Source organism: Rousettus aegyptiacus, unplaced genomic scaffold (genome assembly GCF_014176215.1).
Source record: "Rousettus aegyptiacus isolate mRouAeg1 unplaced genomic scaffold, mRouAeg1.p scaffold_m13_p_14, whole genome shotgun sequence".
Taxonomy (NCBI): domain Eukaryota; kingdom Metazoa; phylum Chordata; class Mammalia; order Chiroptera; family Pteropodidae; genus Rousettus; species Rousettus aegyptiacus.
The window spans coordinates 27,636,366-27,659,622 of NW_023416289.1; the positions used below are offsets into that span (position 1 = coordinate 27,636,366).

General features: G+C 52.7%; 1 protein-coding gene and 1 long non-coding RNA gene across 4 annotated transcripts in view; both read left to right on the plus strand.

Annotated features, from left to right (window-relative positions):
• The window catches only part of GSE1 (Gse1 coiled-coil protein), a 407,380-nt gene that overhangs the window by 295,688 nt on the left and 88,435 nt on the right, over window positions 1–23,257 (plus strand). The window lies entirely within an intron of this gene.
• On the plus strand, window positions 6,288–22,576 carry LOC118611358. Its single transcript, XR_004954257.1, has 3 exons — window positions 6,288–6,300; window positions 9,200–9,202; window positions 20,933–22,576. It is a non-coding gene; the product is annotated as an uncharacterized LOC118611358 (long non-coding RNA).

The window sequence follows — 23,257 nt, forward strand, 5'->3', positions numbered from 1 at the left end:
TATGTGTGTGCGCGCGCGCCGAGCGTGGGTAAATGGATTCTGTCTCTTTAAAATCGCGGGGCTGGACAATGAGCGCACAGGATGTGGTTTGGCGGCAGGGTTTTTTCCCCTTCGATTTGGGGAATTATCACATGGGGCCTTCTTGAGCTGGTGTGAAAGAGAGGCAGTGTGGGGAGGAGAGATACAGGCTCTACAGTCACTCACACACACTCTGTGCAGTTGATCGTTTTCTTAGACCAAATTAGCCAGGGCTTTCGTTACTATGGTGCAGCCGGGGCTTGCAGAATCCCAGTAATAGCATTTATTAGGTCTATTTGCCTGGAAGCATGCCTTCTCGGATCAGATAATGCACCAGTGCAGGGAGAGTGTGGGAGATGGTATCAAGCATTTGATTACATTTGCAACAGGGATTTTTAAGGTGTGGGGTGTGGAGTGAGGGGCGAGAGGAAAAGGAGAGAAGCCGCTGGCCTTAGGACTCACTCCTCTCGCCAGCCGGTGTGTGCGTTTCCGCAACCCCGTGTGGGTTTCACAAAAGGCGGGCCAGAGCCCCCGGCGCGGTTTGGGGATCCTCCTCCCAGGCCCCGGCGGCGAGTGAACTCCCCGTCCCCGCAGCTGACAGACGTGGGTGGGGAGGGAGGGAAGACTGGTGGGCGGGCGGCCAGAGCGCGCAGAGTTGGGCAGCGGGAGGGGGGACCGGCGGCGCCCGCAGCCACCCACTGTTTGCAAACGGCCCCCGCTTTGGGGCAGAGAGCAGCACCCCGCCGCCAGCAGTAGCACTCTCCCCGAGCTTGGAGAGGGGAGCCTGGCTCTCTGCGCGCCCGATCCCAGTCCGCATGGATCTGCTGCCTGGCTGGGCGACCGCGCGGGGGGAAGCTCGCAAGTGAAACTATTATTATCGCCCTGCGAAGCATGGAGCTCTTGGAAGATGCCGCGTAGAGACGGAAGAAGCTGTCGCCGTCGCCGCCTGCAGCCGCTCGCCGCTGCGCCCCTACCCTTTCGCTTTCATTAGGGGAGACAAATCTGCTGTCAGGCAGCCAGCTTTCCAATTTACCGATAATGATTCTTGCATGAAAATTGATCGAGGGGCTCTCCACCGCGGTGCGCTCTTGCCTCCCTGCTCTCCTTCTGCTCCTTCTGCCCGGGCCCCCGCGAGTTCTTTTCTCCTCCTTCCCCCACCCCTGCTCTGAGTCAGTGGTGGGACGCAGGGCCAGGGAGATAACCAAAAAAAAAAAAAAAAAAAAAAAAGTGGGGGGTGGCGAGAGGGGGAAGGGAGCTGGCTCCTAGGCCTGCTTTCTCCTGCCCGAGACTTGTTTGCGATCGCTGCCTCTTTTATTTACGAGGAGAAATCTCCCCCTCAGTACTTCTTGGCTGTTTGGGTATTAATTTTCTCCTCTCCCCTCTCCCGCTTGCCCCCTCCTCCTCTTTCCCCCCTACCCTGCCCCTCCTCACCTAGTAGCTAAGGGGAAACGAAAACAAAGCCGATTTCGCCTTGGCAACAAGAGATACCCCCTCCCGCCGCCCCCCCTTCCTTTTTCCTTCTGGTTCTGAACGTGAAACCCTGTTGGAAACAGGTCCCTTGACCCTCGCCCTTGACATTCAAATGGCTGAATGGAGGAGAGATTGCTACTCGCACGTCTTGGGGGCTGCTTTTCTCTCCCTCTTTTTTCTTTCAAATGAGTAATCCCTGAAGATCTTAACCCCCCAATTTCATCACCCTCACCTCCCCCCTTTATTTTTCTCGCGCTCCTCTCGGCTCTCCCGCCTGCTTCCCTCCGCTGTGCGCCCCCCTCCTTTTTTTTTTTTTTTTTTATTTTCATCTCAAGTCCAAAAGGCAGAAAATACACACGCGGCGAAGACACCGGGCAGCCGTGGAGGCTCTGGCCCGTCCTTGGTCGTCAATTACCTCATTGTGGATCTGCCAGGGCCAAGGTGGCCGAAACTGCTCGGGCGCTGGCCGAAGAGAGAACCTTTTGATCATCTTAAGGAGGAAAAAAAAGACTGATTTTTTTTTTTTTCGTCGCTGTCGGGATCACTCTTCTGCCTTTATTTTATTGTTTTGGACATTTTTGAGCGCCGTGGCTTGGACGGCGATTTTTGTCTCGTTGCTGGGTTTTAAGATTTTTTTTTCTTCTTCATCCCTTTCTGGCCACTATGGAATTCTAATTTGAATCATGTTTGGATTGAAACCGCCTCTATATTACTTACCAGGTAAGAGAGTCTGTGCGCCTCCCTGGGTCCCGCGCGGCGCCGGCATGCCCCGGGCCCCCACCCCACCCGACCCCCCCAGCCTGAGTCGGCGTGGTGGGTCCGCCGAGCCTCTTGCAGGCGGGCGCGCGCGGCCCCGGCTGCTCCCGCTGCGGTCCAGCGGGCGCTGTGTGTGCTACGTGCGGCGGGGAGCGCCCACCCGTCGCCGCCCCCACCGCGCCGCCGCCGGGGGTTGCGCGTCTCGCTCCTTTTGTCTGCCCGGAGCTGGCTCCGCGGCGGCGGCGCAGCGAGCGGTCAGAGCACTCAAGCCTTCCGAGGTGAATTAAGCACCGGGTGTGAAGTTACTTTCCTGCAGGCCGACGCGATCGGGTGGCATGCAACCTCCCCCGCCCCCAGTCTCGGGGCTTATTTTCCTCTCCCTCCAGCCAGCCCAGTGAGCGGTCTCTGCGCGAGCGTGGCGCGCTCCCCCGCTCCCCCCCTTTCTGCCCGGGATTCCCTGGAAGGTTCTGTGCCTGCCGAGGTCGGAGGAGGGGGCCGGGGAAGCTCAGGAGGGTGGTTGGCGTGGCTTCCTGTTTTCCTAACCTTGCGCGCTGACAGCAGTCTGCCCTGTAACTTTCTGTTTCGGGGCAAGTCGCGCTTGCTGCCCAAAGGGGAGTGGAGAGGGTGACAGCAGGGAGTTTGGGGGAGCCTCTCTTGAGTTCACCTTATTTGGACTTTGAAACCTTAAAAATAATGACATGTGGGCTAAAAGGAAGCTGTGGAGCCAGGGTTTCCTGGCGAGGGAGGTGGGAGCCTTGGTGATTCTTGGGGCCCTCCCCTCCGCCGCTCTGTCACCCCCCCTTCAGGCCCCCCCCCCCCGCCGGGTCCGCAGTAACTCACCAGGCCTTCCCCCGTGGGGCCACGTGACCTGTAGGTCAGGAAGGCAGGTCTGCGTGCGACCTTGTTCTAGGAATGAGCTGTGTTTTTATTTTCCCTTCCTTCCTTTGAGAGTTTCATCTTCCCTGGGCGATGACAGAGTTCCTATGAAAGTTAGGTCGTTAATGGGTCTGAGGGTGGTGAGACGTTGAAGTGCTGTAGGGAGAAGAGCCTTTCCTGGGCTTCTCATATTGGGGCTTTTAAAATTCTGCAGAAGGGACTGCCCATGGAGGTTTGTTTCTGAACTGTTTTGCTGGAGAAGGTGCACGTGGCTGGGTGTTGGGTTTTTTTTTTTTTTTTCCCATCTGTGTTCAGAAGCCCCTGTGACTTTGATTGAGGCACCCACAGTCCCTAGGGTTCCTGGGAGGAGCATAGCGGAAGGAATGGGCCTAGGCAAGATCCAGCTCTGCTGCGTCTGGCCCTGGCTGCCCTAAACCAGGGTGAATGTTTTCCCCAAGTTGAGAGGGCAAGGGGTGGGGGGCGGGATAGGAATGACTTCTCTCTGTTCTGTATAAAATCTGTACATTTACTCTTTTCGAGTTTCTTTGTGGCTGTTTTAGGTCTCCTACCTTTCCCAGGAACTGACAAGGTCTGTGTTTCTTGCTTGGTGTCTATACCACTTTTATAGGAAGAATATTTTTCAGGGTCTCCACTTTGTTGAGATCTTTTTCCTTCACTGCCTGAAATGCAAATCTGGCACCTTCCCTTTGCACTGCCCTTAACAGATCCCATCCAAATTAGAACCGGAATCCCCAGTTGACAGAAGGGATGTATTCTAACACTGGGCCAAGTCATCTGGGGCTCAGAGCCCAATGGGTGGGAACTGGTGCCTGGTGAAATGCACCAGGGCCCTTTGAACCTAAGGTGTAGCTAGCTAACCATTCCTACCCCCACACCCACTGTGAGCTGCCTAGAAAGCAGGGACAATTCTTCCTCTTAAGGGTCTGCAGCAACTAGTGCCCCCTCCACCCCCCACTGTGCCTTGCCTTGAAGACACTCTACAGGTTTTTGGCAAAAATGAATATTCTTAAGCACAGGACATCTTAAAGCACAGGTGCTTGTAATCTATACCCCACTTCACCTGCCTTTGGGTGGCTGCTGGCATATATTTATTCGTCAGGTGACCAATTTTCTATTTACACTGGGAGCCTCAGAAAGAAAAGGAGGAAGTGTCAGGCTAGGAAATTCAAAGCAATAAAGGGAAATCAGAACTGACTGGGATAAAGCCCTCAGAGGCAAGACTGGACGTCAGGAGAAGTCAGGAGTGTGGAAGGTCAGGGCCTAAGTCAGTCCTGCCTGTGGAGGGAGGCTTGTACCCCACTAGAGTTGTTTTTTTTTTTAAATCCTACTGGAGTTTTGTATTTTATAATTTTGGCATAATAATGTAGGAGCTTAACTGGGAAGAGCTACAGTCAAGTGCTCTTGCTTCTCTGGACTTCAGTCAGCTCATCTCAGAGTAGTAACTCCAATTGTAAAACAAGTGACCTGCTTCTCTTGACCACTGTTACCCCACAGCCCCTCTTGCAAGGGCTTCATGGGAATCTCACCTGTGAATTTCGCTCTTGCCATCTGAGATATGTGCTGGCATCTACCCATTTCACAGAGGAGGAAAGTGAGGCTCAGATGAGCTCAGACATTTGCCCAGCTTGCAAGCAGCTAACTAAAACATGAAGTCCGCTACTGCCTCCACGCTGGCCTGGGAAGGTGGGGCTTGCACTTGGCTAGCCTGGATACTCTGGCTCTGCAGCCTTAGGTACTCTTGAACTTCTGGGACCTGGTTCTGCCCTGGAAGCCAGGTCCTGTCACAGTGTCTGTAATTGTAAGGAATGAGGGCCCAGAAGTTGTCCATCTAGCCATTACCCTGGGCGCTGTTCACAGTCAGACTGGCACCAGGCACTTCTGTTTGACAGATGACAGGAGGAAGGCTGATCAGTGGAGGTTTAGAGTTCAGCTCTGCCTCTTCTAAGACATGACCTTGAATGGGTGACTTGGGCCCTGTGGGCTTCAATTTTCCCATGTGTGAAGTGGGGTCCATAACTGTATTGACCTCAGTAGCAGTGTAGGGCAGGGGTTGGTAATCTATGGCCTGCTGCCTATTTTTGTAAATAAGGTTTTATTGGCACACAGCCACGCTTTTTTTTTTATGCATTGTCTGTGGCAGCCTTCCTGCTGCAATAGTAAAGTTGAGCTTACAACAAGGCCTGCCAAGCCTTAAATATTTATTGTCTGACCCTTGACAGGGAAAGTTTGCCTACCTCTAGTTAAGAGATTAAATGAGTTAATCCTTGCAAGGCACTGAGGATGGTACCTAAAAGGAAATTAACGCTTAGTAAATGATAGTTACAATAATTATTATTAAGGCAGAATTATTTGCAAATAGTTACAGGGCTTCTTAGTAGTTGAGCTGGGACTTGAACTTGGGTCTTTAGACTGGGCTCCTGACTGCCATAACACAGTATCTGGTCTCACTGGAATGTAGGGGGTTGGTATCCAGCAGAGGGACACTTCTTATGTCAGGAGAAGGAGGCATGGGCGTTTGTGAAAGAAGCCGGAGGACCAGTGGGTGAATGGGTGGGGTCTCTAATCTCAAACTTCTGAGTACACAAGCCTAGTTACCCCCTTTCCTGAATTCCCACCAGACTTCAGGCTCCAGGCAGGTGTGTTTCCTTTATTCCCGGCTCAGTGCCAGACCAATAATAACACTATTGAAAATAAAAATAATGGTGCCCATTCCGTACCAGGCATGCTGTTAATTTAATCCCACTTGCCAGATAAAGAAACTGAGACACAGATTGAGATCATACAGCCGGGCTTTAACCCCCAGGCAGTCTGGCTCCAGAGTCCCTGCTTAATAAATATTTGTTGAATGAGTGAGGGAGGGAATTGGCCATTGGTGTTGGCGGTGGCGCCCTGCCGGTCCCCTTATCTTGTTCCTGGAGTTCTGAGGGAAGACTCCTCTGCTGTCAGCTGACCCCACTCCGGCCCCATGCTGAACTCTGGGTGACCCTGGCTTCCCCAAGGGATTGACTGTCCACTGCCACTGCGGGGAAGGATGCTCCAGAATCTCTAGTGAGGAAACAGGCTCAGAGAAGGCTGGGCTTGGCCCAAAGGCACACAGCCTGCTGACGATTGCTCTTGGAGAATCTGGGTCTCCATAGAACATTTTCCCTGTCCCCAGCTGTCTCCCGAGGGTCAGCCTGGCTTGGGCCCCTCTCTACACAGCCTTTGACCTGCTTTCGAGAGACCTAGGCCTCCCCTGCCTGGAGCTGGGGGTGCCATGGAGAAGTGAACCTAGGCCCAGGTGGCTTGTGGGGAGCTGCCTAAATTTTATTTTCCATCCCCCAGACTACTTCCAGAAAGTCTCAGTGTGAGGCTGGGTATATGTCTCTGCTCAGGCCCACCTGGATTGGGGGAGACCGCTGGAGGTGAGGATGGGCCAGAACTACATACGAACCTTCAGCTACTGGCGTCACCTCAGGAGCTAAACTAGGAGAGGGTGTCTGCAATCGCCAGCTATGACTGAGCTCATGCCTAGCTCTGGCTTGCCCTGGGAAGCTGCGCAGTTATAAGAAACCTGTAGTTTTGGGGCTGGCTCTGGAACCACCCAGGCCTGCTCTGGGGGCAGGTTGGGCCTAACGGGATCTGACTCAGATAAAAGGAAAGCATTGCTATTTCAGTTGTGATTGAGAAGGCTGCTTATTTACAGCTCAGAAACTCAGCGGGGACAAGCATTTCAGCTCCCATCTAGCACTTTCCAGGCAGTCACTAATTAATCTTCTGATACCCCCGAGAAATGAGGAGGGGCCGTCACATTTCCATCTGTCGACTGGGAAAGCCAGGGGCCCTTTTGTCCCAGCTGCGGCCCAGCCCTTCTCCAAGGGGCCTGGTCTGGTTCCCACCCTCCTGCTCAATTTGGTTCTCATTAAGATTTTTTTTCTTGCTTGAATGTGTTGTTCTTACTCCATGGGTGGGAATCTTATATCACCCCATTGGAAACTCTCCTGCTCCTTATCTTCTTGACTTTCGGAGTCAAGAGAAGTTTCTTTTAAGCTCCTGGACCAAACAGTCATTATGATACCTGGATTCCTGCCCTAGAATGAGGCAAGGATAATTCTCTTCCTTCTGTGCAGGAAGAAGTCGGGAGTTGGAAGGGCAGCTAGCTAGGGCCACCCAGCTCCCAGAGACAGAGGCAGTGATGGGAAGTGTCTGGCCTTGGGCTTCTGTTCCAAGTCCAGTGCTCCATGTCACTTGTCCATCTTCTCCCAGACGTGGACATGTGTGAATGGAGCAGCCCCACCGTGCTTCCTTCTCTCCCATGTCAAGTGCAAATGGGTCCTTCCAGTCATCTAGTCATCTAGACCTTGCCAGACCTGTTGACTTCTAATTCTTCTCCTTAGATTTTTGGCGAGATCGGGTTGATAGATGTGGCCTCTTCATCCACTAGAGTATATCCTATCATACTCTACTTTTCAGGGAAAAAAAATCAGTCTTTCATAACCCCTTAAGCAGCCTTTTCCAAAGGTCAGTGGACTCACCCCTTATGGGTCCTCAGCAAAGCAGTTTCTCATCTACATTTGGAACTGTCTCTCCTTGGTGGTCTAGCTAAACAATCAAATTTTGAAGCCATGGAGCGGGGGCAGGGGGAGTATATTAGAAGGGAAGAGGGAATTTGGGGGGTGAGGAAATAAAAATAGATGCGGTGCTTTTTTTTTTTAAAGAGCTCCATATAGATTTAAAGTCCTTTTGTTAATTTAGGAACATAAAACCGTGTGATGTATAGCTTGGTTTGCTCGTAAAATTACTAAGTGTGGCGTATTTAGAGCTGTGAAAGCTTGGGGTAAAAGGGAAAAAAATCAGTGAGAATTTTTTTACAAGTCTTCAGGGGAAAATGCATTTTTTCCGGCTTTTTCCGGCTTTTTCCCACTGATGCCAGGCCCTCCACAGCTCCGACTAGGGTCAATAGTTGCCCTGAGCCTGGATTCCAGAGCTATGCTGGAAGCCGAAGTGGGTACTGGGGCGGAGAGGGGAGTGGGGAACGGGCCAGGTTCGAGTTAAGCCGAGCTCAGGTCTCACCCCTAGAGCCTGAACGCCCCCAGTCCCGTAGGCCGGGTCCCGCCGGAAGCCATGGCCTCGAAGGGTCAGTGCTGCCCTGTTTTCCTCTTGCTCCCTCTCGCAGAGAGAGGAAGCGCCCTCTGACCAGGTCTGGACCATTGCCCAGTGGGCATTTGGCCACTTGCTTAATGGTCTGCAGGGTTGGGAAGTCACAGAACATTGGACTTGGAAGGGACTCAGAAGTCAGATGGCCCAACCCCTCCCTTCTTTCGATTCAGTGATCTCTTAGGGGTCCCCGACTTGACAGATCTGCCACATCACTGTGGGTTGTTAGAATGCTACTTTTCACACAGAGCATGCGTGTGTATTTGACCTAGGTCCGTCCCCCCAGGACACAGGACGTGTCTGTTCCCTCCTAGGTATCAGCACCCAGCTGGGCAACACCTGCCCTATGGGATGCCAGGCCCTGCCCTATGGCAACTGGGCAGGAGCAGTGCAGGAGGCCTATGTCTTATCTTCAGGTTGCTTCAGGGCAAACAGGGCATGAGATGAACATGGACACAGTGCTCTGGATTCTCCCAGGAGCACCATGGTAGAGGAAATCTGAGAAGGCTTTATGGAGGAGGTAGCATCCGAGGTGGGCCTTGGAAGTGAGGAGCACAGAGGGGGGTGAGGCTGGGTAGAAGGAGGCCCGTAAGCAAGGAGGGATGAACAAGAATAGGGAAGCCACTTCGAAAATATTCAGCAGGTTAAGTTCACATGAGGCGTGCTGAGAGCTAGGCACTGGGCCTCTCTGCCGTGATGGTGGTAGAGAGTACAGATTGAGTAATACAGGGTGACAAATGCTGGTGTTTAGGGGCCTGTGTAGAAATTTTTTCTCATAGTGCTGAGGAGGCTGTGTCCGAGAGGCCACAGAGAGGAAGTGATATTGGAGCTGGCCTTTCTACTCTGGGGGCCACTTGAGATGCAAAGCCATTGGCTTCTAACCTGATTCTCAGCAGTGGCCTCTAGTGGCAGGGCTCTGAAGCCTGTGCATCCTTTAAAGAGGCTGTGGGGTGTCCAGACTGCAGGGCCCCTTCCAGTCACCAAGGGGTCCTGGACCTAAGGCCCTGGAAGGAGAGAGTGAGCAGGCAAGATGGTGCCTCAAGCAGAAGGGGCCTCACTTGCCACCAGCAGCTATGGGGTCTTGGGTCTTTCTGCCACTCTGTGCCAGGCCCTAGAAGCCAGATAGATGCATCAGGACCAGTCCTCAGAGTTCAGGCAGGGCAGACACGGCCCAGCTGGTGGGAAACAGAGCTAACCCAGGCAGGGAGCTGGGCCAGGCCCTCCCCGCCCCGGGAAATGGTGGCCTTTGCACCTGGCCTTCTAGGAGGGGCAGGGAGGATAGTTTTAGAGGAGAAGGGAGAGCTCGGTGAGGGTGGGAAATGAATCCTGTGGGTGGGTCGCAATCACATTCTGGAGGGTCTTGAATGTGATAAGGCCAATGACATGTGAATTCGATTCTGTTGTAAGTGGGTGGAAATCCAGAGTTTTAAAGCAGCCAAGTTCGTCTGACTATTCAACACGTGTTTATGACATAGAAGCACTGGCCCGGGCACACAGAAGTATGGCCCAGAAGCCCCCAAGGGCTGTGTCCCTGTGCAGCACCTCTTCCAGCAAGGAGCATGTTGCGCTGTGTCCCATGATGCAAGCTCTTGGAGAATAGGAGAGCGGGGAGAGTGATGGGGGTAGATGAAGTGTGGGCAGAGGCTGTTTTATCTGGGGTGGCCAAAGACTGGAAGAAAAAGGGGTGCTAGCCCTGAAGAGGTCTGAAGGAAAGTGCCCAGGCATAGGGTCGAGCATGTACAAAGGCCCTGAGACCCTGAGGATGTCCCTCTGGTGGCCACAGGGGTGTGAGCTATGGGGAGAAGGGTAGGACATGAGGTGGCGGAGCTGGGAGCAGAGGAGGGGGTGATATGACTTGCATTTCAGTGGGCCCCATCCGGCTATAGGGCTGAGATATAATCCATGGGGGCAGCAGGGAGAGCAGCATAAGGCTACTGCCATCGCCCCAGATTGAGAGGTGAGTGGCAGGCCAGGCTGGACTGGCAGCATAGAGAGGGGTGGCGTGTGTCTGCGAGTGGAGATGGGTCAGATGTCTGAGCACCTTGTCCTGTCTGTTTTAGGATTCTCAGCAGAGGAGGGCTGGGGCAGAGGGCCTCTGGTATGGGCTCTGTGAGGAAGAGCATGAGTGCTTGGCTCAGGTGGTGACCCAGGGGTCAGTGAGTTGAGGTAAAGGTAGAGAGAGAGGAGGCTGAGTGTGGGCTAACACCTTGGCGGTTCCGGGCCAGCAGCACCTGCAGCAGCTGCAACTACTGTTTGAGGTACTGATTCGCAGGAGGCCGCCGAGGTGCTGAGGGAGAAACCGTGGAGGGTTCCAGCAGTCTGTGTGTTTGCAAGCCCTTCAGGGGATTCTCATGCTTGCTCAAGTGTGACAACTGGTCTAACACTTTGACCTGACTATGGAAACTGACCTGGGATGACCGATCCCGTAGAGAGTTTGAGAATGGGGTTGTAATATCCAGGGGAATCCTTGGTGAGTGAAAGATCAGGGATGTGAGATGCCCATGAGGCCTTAGTCTGAGAAGGAGAGGTGGAGAAGAATCAGGAAAATCCCCCAGAGAGAAAGTGGTGTGCAGGGTTTCAGGGCCCCCATTCCAGGAAGAGGTGAGTAATGGGCCCAAGCTGCAGTTCCTGAGGTGTCCTGGCAGGGTATACCTGGCAGGCCTTGCCAGGTCAAGGTCAACCAACTTCTCAGACGCTGCGGTGCTGGTTAAGAAAGAATGAGGACTCTAGAGTAAGAGCACTGTGTTTGACCCTGCTTCCTCTCCTGACTGGCTGTGTGGCTCTGGGCAGGTTTCTTATACCTTCTCTGAGCCCCAGTTTCCTCATCTGTTCAGTGGGGCCAGTGGTAGTGCCTCCCTTCTGAGGTTGTGAGCATTTGAGGAGTTAATCTGCAGAAGCCTGGGCCAAGTTCTGAAGAACTATTAGCCACGGTTACCGTTTGGATTAATAGTTCCCAGCTGTGGGCGTCAGGCTGCCCATGTCCTGGATTCTGAACTGGTGTCAGAGGAAGGGGCCCTTCCCAAGGGATCCAGCTGAATCATTCTTGACAGGGGTGGTGGCCTAGGCAGGCGGGCATTGACCATGTGCCCCATGGGGTTGGGAGGCCAGTGAAGAGTTCAGGGTCACTTTGCTCAGACTCCTGAAACAGCTGTCAGCCAGCGGGGCTGGGCACAGCGCCCTGGTCACAAGATGGCAAGTTCTAAATAAGTAAAGAAGAAATGGAATCACCTTGATTAGATCATCCTGGCCCCTTTCCCATTGTTCCCCATATCAGAAAAGCTGAATGGGGAAGAACCCCTGCCCCTGAGTCTTCATGGATGGCGGGTGTGGTTATCCTACCATCTTCAGTGGAGAGTTTCATTTTAATGAATTCCTTCTTTGATCTTCCCACCCCCAAAGAACTCCGGTGTCACCCTCAAGCTAAGCTAGGGACAGACCCCACTGCCAGAGCCCTGAGGCAGACAGCACCTTGTCTTTACTGCTGGGGCCTCCTTTGAAGCTGCCCGCCATTGGTCCCCACCCCCTTGTCACTCTTGTCCTATAATTCATTTAGGATTAGCTTTCAGACCTCCTTGTCAGTCCTAACTTCTGTTGTCTTGGTAACTGTGTCAACCGTTTGCTGGTTTCCCGTGATTATCTGACAAGAGAAAGGGGGGCACACAGGGAACATAAAGGAAGGGGAGGAGGAGATAATGCCTGGGTCTTAATTGAACTCACTGGAGGAGCCCAGCGGGGTGGGGCTGCCTGCTGGCGAGCAGTTGGAGAAAGGCCTGGGTGAGGTGAGGCAGGGCCAGCAGCTGCAGGGGAGGGGGGCAGCGCGCACAGGCTTCTCACCCTCTCTGGGAATGAGTGTCAAGAGTATCATCAGCCTTTATCTTGGATCTTAAGAGCCCAGGGACTAAGGTGTCACACCCCTCCTCTTCATTTCCCTTTTGGGAAGTTTTGCTCACAGGTAGATTTCAACCCATCTTTACTTCAGCACTGACCATGGGCGGGCAGGCCAGACGAGCATCTGGGGGGCTCGTGGATGGGTGTGCCGGGAACCAGGACACCCTGGGATAGAGGGAGACTTCATAACCATGGGTGGTTACAAAACATTGCCATTTAATTATGCTCACAGATGCCATGGGTTGAGAATTCAGGAAGGGCATGGTGGAGTATGCCCGGTCTCTATGCCATGATTCCTGGGAAGATTGGAAGTCTGGAGGTAGTTTGGTAACCAGAGTGTCTGGCAATTGAAGCTGGGCTGTCTGTCCAAGTTTGGACTCTCCATGTGGCGTGGGTTTCCTGTCAACATGGTAGCCTCAGGGAAGCTGTACTTCCTACATGGTGGCCCAGGGCTCCAGAGGCAAGGTGTCCCTGCTCACCAGGGGAAAGCTGCATGACCTTTTAGGACCCAGCCTCAGAAGTCACATGGTGTTAATTATGCCACAATCTGTTCATTACAAGAGAAGAGCAAGCCCTCCCAGGTTCACTTATACAGGAGTTAAGCTCCATTTTTTGATGGGGGGTAGCAAGGTACTAGAAGAGCATGTCGGAGGGGGGTGGTGTTGATGTCCCCGCTTTGAAAAATACAGTCTGTGACACACACGCCACTCACCTGCTGTGTCCATTTCCAGGTAGATAGTGGCCTTGCCTTTGCCAGGGGAAAAGATTATTCCATCCTTTTCTAGGGACAGCTTCTAAAGTGTCCTGAAGATGCATGTGGCGGTCTTCAAGCAGAGGCTTGGCGCTCTGGTAGGGCATCCGGGAGGCTCACACCCAGGTAGCCTCCCACGGCAGTACAGGGTTCACCAGCCCTGTACAAATAGGGGTCGTCTCTGAAAATAAGGGCATTGTTACTTGTCACTGAAGAAAGACCAGCCCCTTACCGGGATCAGCGAGAAGACTAGAGTGCCTTTTGGGGAGTTGCTAATGAGCTATATCTGATTTTTATGAAACTCTATGGTAAATTATTAATTTGTGCCAGAAATGAAAGTGTAGAACTGGATAGGATCATGAATATTCATCCTGGACTTCAGCACACAGAGGTTGATCAGTGGCTAGAGCAGCCAACTAGACTCATGACCCAGATACGGGTGAGTTACCTGGGAGGAGGCTCTTGGAAACCCGTCAGCCTTCTCCCTCAGTTTTTCGGTTCCGAGATGGAACTGATAACTCACAAATCATTAGCACACTTGCAGCTAGCCCAGGTCTAGGACCAACTTGAGAGAGAGTTCCTGAGCCCCAAGTTTCACAACAGACCATTGGCATTGTGGCGTTACTGACGATGGTAACACTTGCACAGAAAGAACCAGAAACCCCTGCCCCCTCTCCTCTCTGAACATCTCCTGGGACTCAGTACTGGGGTATGGGGAGAGTCCCATTGGATGGACACCCTTTGGTTCTGGAATGTGATCATGTTTAATATTATTGAGGTTACCTCCAAGGAGGAATGTAATAGGCTCTCCCCCATATTTGAACCTACTTTACATATTAAGTTAGCATTTCCAGGATAGTTCTGCTGGAATCCGCTCCTCCTTGACAGAGCCCAATTTCTTAGCATGGTAGGCAAAGCTTTTGAAGTCGACGCTCTGCTCATCCATCTAGCCTGACCTTCTCTGCCTCCCCCTCCACACCTGGTCCTAGCCGTTTCCACTGCCTAGAATGCCAAGCTCAGAAGCCTAAAAGCCTTTGTGGGGTCGCCCCCTTTGACTGGTTATTTGTTCCTCTGTGATCTCAGGTTATAATAATCAGGAGCGACCTTCCATCGTAGTTCTTTATTTAAAGGGGAGCATAGCATGGTAGTCGAGCTCCTGGACTCAGAAGCCTGGTGGCCAGGGTTCGAATCCTGGCTGTGCCCTTTACTTCTTGGGAGGTCTTGGGCAGGTTACTAAAATGCTCTGCACTTCAATTTACTCATGTGTAAAATGTGGAAGATTATATTTCCTAAGATCGCCGTGAGAATTGAAAGGGTTTGTACATTTAAAGTGCTTAGTAGTCGGTAGTAGGCTCTCCGTAAGTGTTTACCTGCTATTGAGATTATGGTTGGTGTGATTGTCATCATTGTCTTATTTCCCAATGGGATCAGAGCTCTGAGGCAGGCCTCCCAGGCACAAGGGACGTTTGCTGGCAACTGCAGTCTTGTGTTAATGTGTGTTTTCTCTGCTTCTTGGGAAGTGATGACTTCAGTTCCTGCTGTTGACAGATATGCCATGGGGAAGGCCTTGGAGCTGTGTCAGGCTTGTGTAGGTTTTGATGGTTCTCTCTGGGGGTTTATCACCTGCCCTCAGCCCGGACAGGCCCATTTGTATTGCAGCCCTTGGAGACTGCCTGTGTGTGGAGCTGAGGCCACTTCCTGCCTGAGCCCCAGGGGTGGAGGCAGGGGTTTCGATCCCCCGCCTAGCAGAGGAGGACATAGAAAAGCAAGGTTTCTGGCAGCTTCCGGGGTTAGAGCCAAGATATGAACTGTGGCCTCAGGTTCTCAGGAGGAACTGACTGCTCTTTGCAGTGAGCCTGTCAGAGAAATAGCTCTGAGAGGCAGGCCGAGTGGCCAGATGGGATTAAATGTCGCCTGTCCAAGGCCCAGACACACAGGCAGATTCTGGGGGCCTCCACCAGGGTGGAGGAGTACTTGGCACTTGGTCAGTGTCAGCCTTCGAGGCCTTGGCGTCAGGGGAGAGCCTCAGAGCCCAGAGCTCGTGGGAGGCTGCCAAGTGTGTGGTTGGAGAAGGACCGTGCTGGGGGAGGAGAGGCCTCACCCTTGACCCACCTCTGCCAACGAGGCTTAGGGGCCGTCGGGGTCCTGCAGATGTGACGTCGGTGGGCTCTTCAAGAACTGACACCTGCTGTGTGACGAAGCTGTGGCACTTGATCCCAGCCTACAGAGAGGTTCATGAAAAGCACGTGAGGTTTTATTTGGCTTTTTGAAACCAATAACTTCGCCCGCCTGCTTTTCATCCTGGCTTTTCATGCCTTTGACTCAGGGCTCTGTCACCTTCCAGGTGCTCGGGCTCAGAGAGAGGCAGCCAGCGTGTCAGACCGGTGGGGCAAGCTGACTGGAAGCAACAATAAAGCAAATAGCCTGCAACCAACTTTGTTCTCCTTGCCCTGGTTTGGAAAGAGAAGTTAGCTTCTTGCAACTGCAACTGCTGGGGCAGTTCCCAAGCACCTGCTAGGTGCCAGGCCTGGGAGGGGCTGAGAGGAGGATCGAAAGTAAGTCACAGGTCGTGCCTTCGAGGCTCTTCTAGCCAACTGAGGAGGAGAGGGGCTCAGCCATGAGTGGACTATAAGCTCTGGGCCTTGGAAGGATATAGATGGCTCCAGGGGCTCAGAGGATGGAAAGTTCCCATTTGGCCAGAGCAATCCATGAGGGCTTCCTGCAGGAGGTGGTAGCTGATCCTGAAGAGTTGGTGTGTTTTGAAAGGAGAAGATGGGGAAAGTGTAAAGGGAGGAGACACAAACTGTACTGTGCACGCAAATGGCTTGGTATTTTAAGTGACAGGTTCTGATTCAAGTGGGTCTGGGTGGGGCCTGACAAGCCACATGGGGACTTTCCCTCCCTTAGGCCCCTGAGGACCTCAGCACCCTCCCCAGGCCCAGGTGGCCCCAATGTGGCTGATCCATAGGCCACACTTTGAGTAGCAAGGGGTTAGACCTAGCCACATGTGACCATTGAAATGTAAAAATTAAATCAATTAAAAATGAAACATGATTAGAATTTCGTTCCTCATTCACACTACCCCCATTTCGAGTGCTTGATCATTGTGTGCGGCTCGTGGCCACGATATTGTGTTCGGGGCCATAGGGAACCCCTGGAGTAGGGGCTTGACCCACCTGGAACATTAAATACAGGAAGGACCGAAGCAGCGGGACAGTTCAGAGGTGACAAGGGCCTAAACAGGAGTGGTGGGGCCAGAGCCGTTACGGAGGTCAGGCTAGCAGCGTCATGTATGGAAGTGAGGGACACGTGGAAGCTGGAGAGATGGTGTCAGTGGCCATCGATGAAATGGGGAAGTGGGTCAGAATAGGGGCGGGGGACAGAAACCACCAAGTGACGGTTTGATGAAGAGAAGAGTAGTTTCCACTGTCAGGACCAGGTGGATGCTGGAGAATAAGTGCAGTGATTTATCGTGTGTGTGTGTGCGTGTGCGCGCGCGTGCGTACGTGTATGTATGTGCACACACATGTAACCACCTAAAGAATGGTGTCTCTTTAGAGGGTCTCCAAACTGATTCTCTCTCTCGTGCACACACATACTTCAGTTCACCCTCACAACACTCCTGGGAGGCCTAGAAGGACAGAGAGGTTAAATGACTTGCCCAAGGTCACCCAGTTTGTAAGTGGTAGAGCCAGGGTTTGAACCTCAACATCTCAATTTCAGAGGCAGTAATGACTGTGCTGTTTTCCAGCCTCTCAGTTACCCCGCACCCCCAATGAGGACCATGGCACAATGCGCATGTAATGTAGGGGCAGGGGTACCAGGGTCCAGCCCTGTGTGTGGAGCCCCCCAGCTGTTCGACCTTGCATGGGTCCTTTCGCCTCTCTGAATCTCTGTTGGGTTTTTAAAAAATTATTGAGACACAATTCACATACAATAAAAGTCAGCCGTCAACGTGAAACTTAATGGTTTTTAATACATTCGCAAAGTTGTGCAGCCATCACCACTATCTAGTTCCAGGACAAATTTTTTTGTGCCCCAGATGAAACCCTGTACCCCATAGCAGTCACTTCCCATTTCACCCCATGATCCAAGCCCTGGACAACCACTAATGTACTTTCTATTTCCATCAATTTGCTTGTTCTGCACAGTTCGTCTAAGTGGTATAATCTGATACATGGTCTTTTGTGTCTGGCTTCTTTTACTTAGTGGAGTGTCTTTGAGGTTCAGCCCATGTTGTAGCATGGATCAGGACTTCATTCCTTTTTATGGCCAAGTAATATTCCATTGTATGGATGGACCACATTTTGTTTATCCATTCTTCACCGATGGACATTTGAGCGGTTTCCACTTTTTGTCTCTTGCGAGTAATGCTATTGTGAACATTTGCGTACAGTGTTTGTGTGTGGACGTATGTTTATATTTCTCGAGTGTGCACCCGGAGTGGAATTGCTGGATGAGATGGTAACTCTATGTTTGATCTTCTGAGGCGCTGCCAGACTGTTTTCCTGTGCCTCAGTTTTCACTGCTGTAAAGTGGAGCCTTATTCCGGGGACCTGCTGTTTCTTCCTTGGAAACTAAGGAGCTAAGCAGTGACCGCTGCTGCTGCTGTTAATAGCAACACCAGGGCCATCCCCGCAGGGGAGACCAGAGCAGCGACCAGCAGCACCCTTCTGTGCCCGTCTCTACCTGGGAAGCGTTTTTTCCTCTTCTGGCTTCAGTGCTCAGAATGGACTCGTTGCGAGTATCATCCTTCATGTGGTTCTGGGGAATTTTTGGGAATTCGAGGGGAATTTTTGGGAATTCGAGGGAAATTTCTCCAGAATCGAGTTTCATAGAAAAAGAGATGAAGGCTGGGACATATGAGTGAACCCTGCTACCCTCCTCTGGCAGGGGTGGGGTGGGTGGCGTGGGGATTTTTCCAGAGAACTCGAGCAGAACAGGGCCACGTCGCCCCAGGAGCTTGGCTTCTGGAGGACTGATTTCAGGGAGGCCTGGTCTACATGCGGGGAGGGGGTACCCCAGCCTCCCGTCCGGTTCTGACAAGCAGGCCTGGAGCCTGAGTTTTTCTTGGAGGGTGTCCAACTAGTACAGAGCTGGCTTGGCTCCGGCGCTCTTGTGGGAGAGAAAGGAAGCTATTGAGGGCCAGCCGTGGAAGTTGTAAATGGGATAAATGACCCTCCAGAATGCTTTTCCTCAGCTCTGTGCGGTGAGAATCCAGCCTGGGAAAATCTCGGTGTCTGTTCTTCAGCTGCGGCTCAGAGAGAGAGAGTGATTTGCCCAAGGTCACACAGCAAGTTTGAACCTAGCGAGGAGGGCTCTTTCCTGACACCACTCTGCTCTTTTTTAAGCAGCTCCAAAACCCTCTCCCGTGCTCTGACATAGCCTCTTTTATCTTATTAAAACCCGAGGCTTAATCCCTGCAGGTCAGCTGTGGCCAAACACCATGAAGCTGCCCCTTGTTCCACTTGACAAGGCTAGGGGTGAGTAAGCCACCGAGTAACCTTACAGAAGAAATGCTGAACCTGTGCAGTTCCTTTCCAGGCATCTCTGTCTCACCTCTTAAGGGCTCTCTGTCCACGATGCCAAGAGCCCGTGAGGGAGCAGGTTTGGGAATGTGGCAGTTATTCTTCCGGAAAGTGCTTTCCAGCTCTGCCGACATTTGGGGGGGGGGGTTCTTTTGTGCTTCCTAGAAGGCAGGCCCCCTAAGGGTCTCCTCCTCATCTATGTGCAACCAGGGTGGGAGGCAGCCTGGCATTTATCCCTGCCCCCTGGAGACTTGGGGGCCCCCGGGGGCACTGCACGCAGTTATCAGGATCTGCTGTCCCTAGGAAGGATGTCACCTCCAGCCTCCCCTTTAGATTTATCAAGCTCGTCTGCACTCCCTCCTGAGGAGGCCACGGCCCCCTTGCCCCGACAGCCAGCGCCAGCCAGCGGCTTGCTTAAAAGGTTAATCCCCTCCTTCTGTGGCTGCTCCTTGCGTCCCCTCTCCCCCCATCTCCAGCTTTTTGCGCTCCAGTTAATTAAATGTGGCTGCCTATTGTCAGAAGACAAAGTTGGATATTTATTACACCTTGGCGCTCCCGAATGTCAAAGGCACACGCAGTTGGAAAAAATACTGGCAGGAATAAGCAGAGCATATGTCTGCAGGGTCCAGGGCAGGCGAGCGAGTTGCTCCCACCTCGGTGACCTGCAGTCCTTCCAGATATGGCTGCAGCTCATCGCTCTCCACCACCAGGAACCTGACGCAGTTTACCTGGGGAGCTCTGGGAGAGCTGCAGGGAGATCCATTATCCGCATAAACATCCTGGTTCCGAAGACTGTTTCCCTGGAAGGAATCCAAGATGCCATTAAAATATATACAAACCCTCCTTATGTCTCCTGGTGTGGCCGGCCAGCACACGTGGCTGAGTGCCCCGGGCAAGCCCCAGTTAAGGAGATGTGCCCTCGCCCTGTCCCCTTTTCCGAGCCCCTACTTGGGCCTTGGCACTCTATTTTCACCTTTTTACTTGAGCACTGCAAAGCAGCATGGCTGATGGTGATTTTTTTTTTCATGGAGGGGGGAATATGGATGTGTTCATTTTATAGGTTTTTTTTCCCCCTTAATAATAATGCTTTAAAGATGTTTGACATCTGTAACTAACAGCTGGCATCCTGTTATGGAAGAATGTCCTTTTATTTCAAAGCAGGTTGAACTGTCATTAATAGTATAATTAGGTGATTATCACTATATAGCAGAAAACTGCTTAATTGCAGAGATCGCTTTCCTAGGATTCCAGTCTTTTTATGGTTATATTTGTTTTAGCTGTTTGAATTTTCATGATATTTTGGCATTTGGTACGTTGCCTCGTTTGTGTGTGTGTGTGTGTGTGTGGTTTTTTTTTCTTCCTGTTTTTTAATGTGTCTGACAGCTGTCTTGGGAGCATTTGGTCCCGAGGAATCTCCTGATATTAAAGCAGCAATGGGGGAGGTTACCTGGAAGAGGTTTCTTACCCCAGGCCGTGTTTAACTCGCTCTGTGCCAGGCTGGAGTCCTGCGGGAGCAGGTCTGGGTCCCAAATGCCCTTTGATTTATCTTTTCTGGCTGTGGATCACAGTATAAAATTAGACATTTAACCCTAGAGCCAAGGTTGTCTGTTAAGGGGCCCCTTTTACAATGCAATTTATTTTTTATGGTGCGTCCTTAATACACAATATTACCAAGTGCTCTGAGTCACGTGGATTCCAAAGAGAAGGGCACATCTGAAGGGATGTGGTCTCAGGTGTAGCTGGAATTTGCAAACAAATAGGTTTACAGAATCCAAAAGGAAAGAGTTTATCTTTCTAAAAAGGCCTTCTAATAAAAATGAGTTGCAGAGGTGAGGTTGCCGTTTAAGCTGAAGCCAGGCTCTGATGCTCTCTGCCTGTACACCCGCAGCCCTGGGTTCCCCCAGCGCTGGGGGCTGGACATGCCTGACCCCACTCCCAGAGGGAAGTTCCCCAGACCATTCCTCAAACTCACCTCTCCCCAAAGCAGGGATTTGGGAGGGGTATGATGGCAATTTTGATGCCCAGTGTAGACTTTAAAAGCCCCTCCTTGTTCCTTAGAGGTAGGAGGAGATCTGGGGTTGCATTTTGGGTTCCCAGCTTGCCTCAGCCGTGCCTGGTGTGACCTTTGGAACCTTGTGCTTCTGCCCTGCTTGGCCACTGCAAACCCCGAGGGGCTTGCAGAAGGGCCCCTGCGTTGTCACCGGCTACTACAGCAGCTCCCACCCCCTTCAGGTGATGCTGCTTGCTTTTAAGAGCAAGTAGGCCCCTCCCTGATGGCAGGCCCTGCGTGGGGGCTTTATGTCACCCTGGCCCCATGTTTAGAAAAAGTCAGAGGTCCGGGAGATGGGACGGCCAAGCTAGGTGTAGATGCAGGTCCCCTGCTGAGGTGCTTTATGTCATGCATGGCGGGAAAGTGGAGATGCCGCCCCACCCAGCAATGAGTCCCTTAGGACGGGGATGGCAGGACCGTGGCAAAGCTGAGAAGTAGGCTCTGCAGCTGGGGACTTCTGAGCACCTACTGTGTGCTCCATGCCCAGTGGTACCTGTGTTAGCTCATTTAGTCCTCTCGTCACCCCAGGATTATCCCCATTTCACAGAGAAGGAAGCTGAGCCCAGAGAGGAGAAATCACTTGTCCAGAGTGTGACAGCGGCATGGAGGTCTAGGGTCAATTGGAAGGTCCAGATCACCCAGCTCACAAAGAGCAGCACCCTTCAAAAGGCAGCGTCAGGTGGCAGGCGCTACCTTTGAGACAGAATTGATGTTTCTTTTCACCTCTGCCCAACAGTTTTGGGGAAAGAAGTCATAGTCTCCCACCGCCCCCAGCAGAATGTCAAGGCCCAGATTCAGGGTTGTCCCTAGCCCATCCCACAGTCCCCTGGGATCTCCAATACTTCATTTTCTCAGCCAAGCTTTGCAAGTTGGTCAGAAACCCAGTGGACCCAACTGATAATGGCGGGAAGTCCAGTTTGCCCTCTGCTTGGTCCCTTTAGCAGGGATCAGCAGCCATGATGCATGTCAGATCCCTGGTGTTGTGCTGTGTGGCTCTAGGCAAGTCCCTTCCCCTCTCTGAGCCTCTCTTTCTTAACTGTCAGCCACCTGGCGTTGGGAGCCTGCCAGTCTTTGTTCTCCCTAGGGGGCTGGTGAAAGCCCCCATGGTTCCTCAGATAAGTGCGGGCTCCTCCCAGCCTTCCTCCCGCTGGCACCTAGCAGACTGCTGGGGACTGGCAGGAGCCTCTCCCAGGACTGCCGGAGCAGCCCCAGCTACCGCGCGTTGACACCTGGGAGGGCAGCTGGAACAGCTGCTCCTGTACAGCTGCCCCTGGGTTTTATGGCCAGAGGATAAATAATCCTAATCAGTTTTTTCGCCTTAATGCCATTGATGACATCGGCAGCGTGGCTGCTGGGCCCCAGGGTAGACCAGCAGCGATGTCCCTCAGGGCCACAACCAAACACGTCTGCTCCCAGATGACAGCCAAAGGCGGACACAGCTCACCCGGCCTTTGGTCCTTCTGCACCAGATGGACACTGGTTAGGGCTGGTGCCCATTTTACAGACAGGGCAACTGAGGCTTGGAGAGCTTCCTCCCACTGCCTCTCGTGTGCCCACCCTGTTGCTTACATTTTCGCTCTTCTTCTTCGCAGCAAGTATGTGCTCACTGTAACCGTTTTTATGTTGCAGAGAGGAACAGAGCCTTAAAAGGGCGTAAAGGACTAACTGACCTGCCCAAAGTCCTGTGCCTGGAAGTGGCACAGGGGGACTATGAACTCCACCCTGCCATTCCCCACGCAGCAGGCTGAGCCATCCCGTTCCGAACAAAACAGTCCATAGAAAACGTCTTAGTGACGACACTGTGCTTTGCCCCATGCCCCTCCTCACGCCTGGGCCCATTCCGGGGCCTTTGCACATAACAGCTCCTGCCTACCCTAGATGTGCTCTTCACACACCTGACATGCGTTTTTTTGTGTGGATTTCACCGTCTGTCTCCCCAGTGCGACTATAAGCTCTTCCTGAGCAAAGAGATCTGGTTTGTCTTGTTCATGAAGCATCCTAGTGTTAACACATTGCCCGGCGTGCAGTAGCTGCTCAGTAAACGCCTACTAGTTGGAGGCTATGCCTCACTGTAGGTCACAGCCAGTACGTGGCTCCAGATTTGTAGTTCTCTCTAGCCTTAAGCATCTGAAGCACAGAGGATTAATTGTGAGAAAGGGTGATGCCAGCTCAGAGCTTTCTGGGCTTGGGGCAATCGGAGAGGGCCTGGGGTGGGGCTAGAGGGGCAGGAGGACACTCTCCTCAGGATGGGACTTTGAGAACTGGAGGGCCCTCCCCTGGGCAGGGCTTCTGCCTTGGGGGTGGAGTGGGGTTTTTGTAAAATCCAACCCACCCATTGCCTTTGAAATTCTGGTGCCCCCCCACCCCCCCACCTCCCCCCCACCCCCGCCTCTGGGGTTGGGGGAAGCAGTCACAGACACTGCAGCCTTTGTATCTTTGGAATCTTTCTGAAGCCAACTTGCTGGGAAGGGTGCTTTGTATTGTAAATTTCCACAGAGTAATTATGTCTTAATATATGATAATCTGGCCTGGCCCTGTTGCCTGGCAGCCTGTGTCAGCTGTGAGCCTGGGTCGGCTGTGGGCAGGGCAGCTGGGGTCAAAGTGACATGTCCTGGAAATCTGGGGACAGCTGGGGGGGGGGGGGACGGTCTGGCAGAGTCCTGCTGTGTCAGGACCTGGGGCTGGAGTTTGGGGGCTTTCCCCAGACGTAGGGTGGGAACGCCACCAAGGACTGGTTTCCAGCATAGCCTCTGTCCCCCGTCC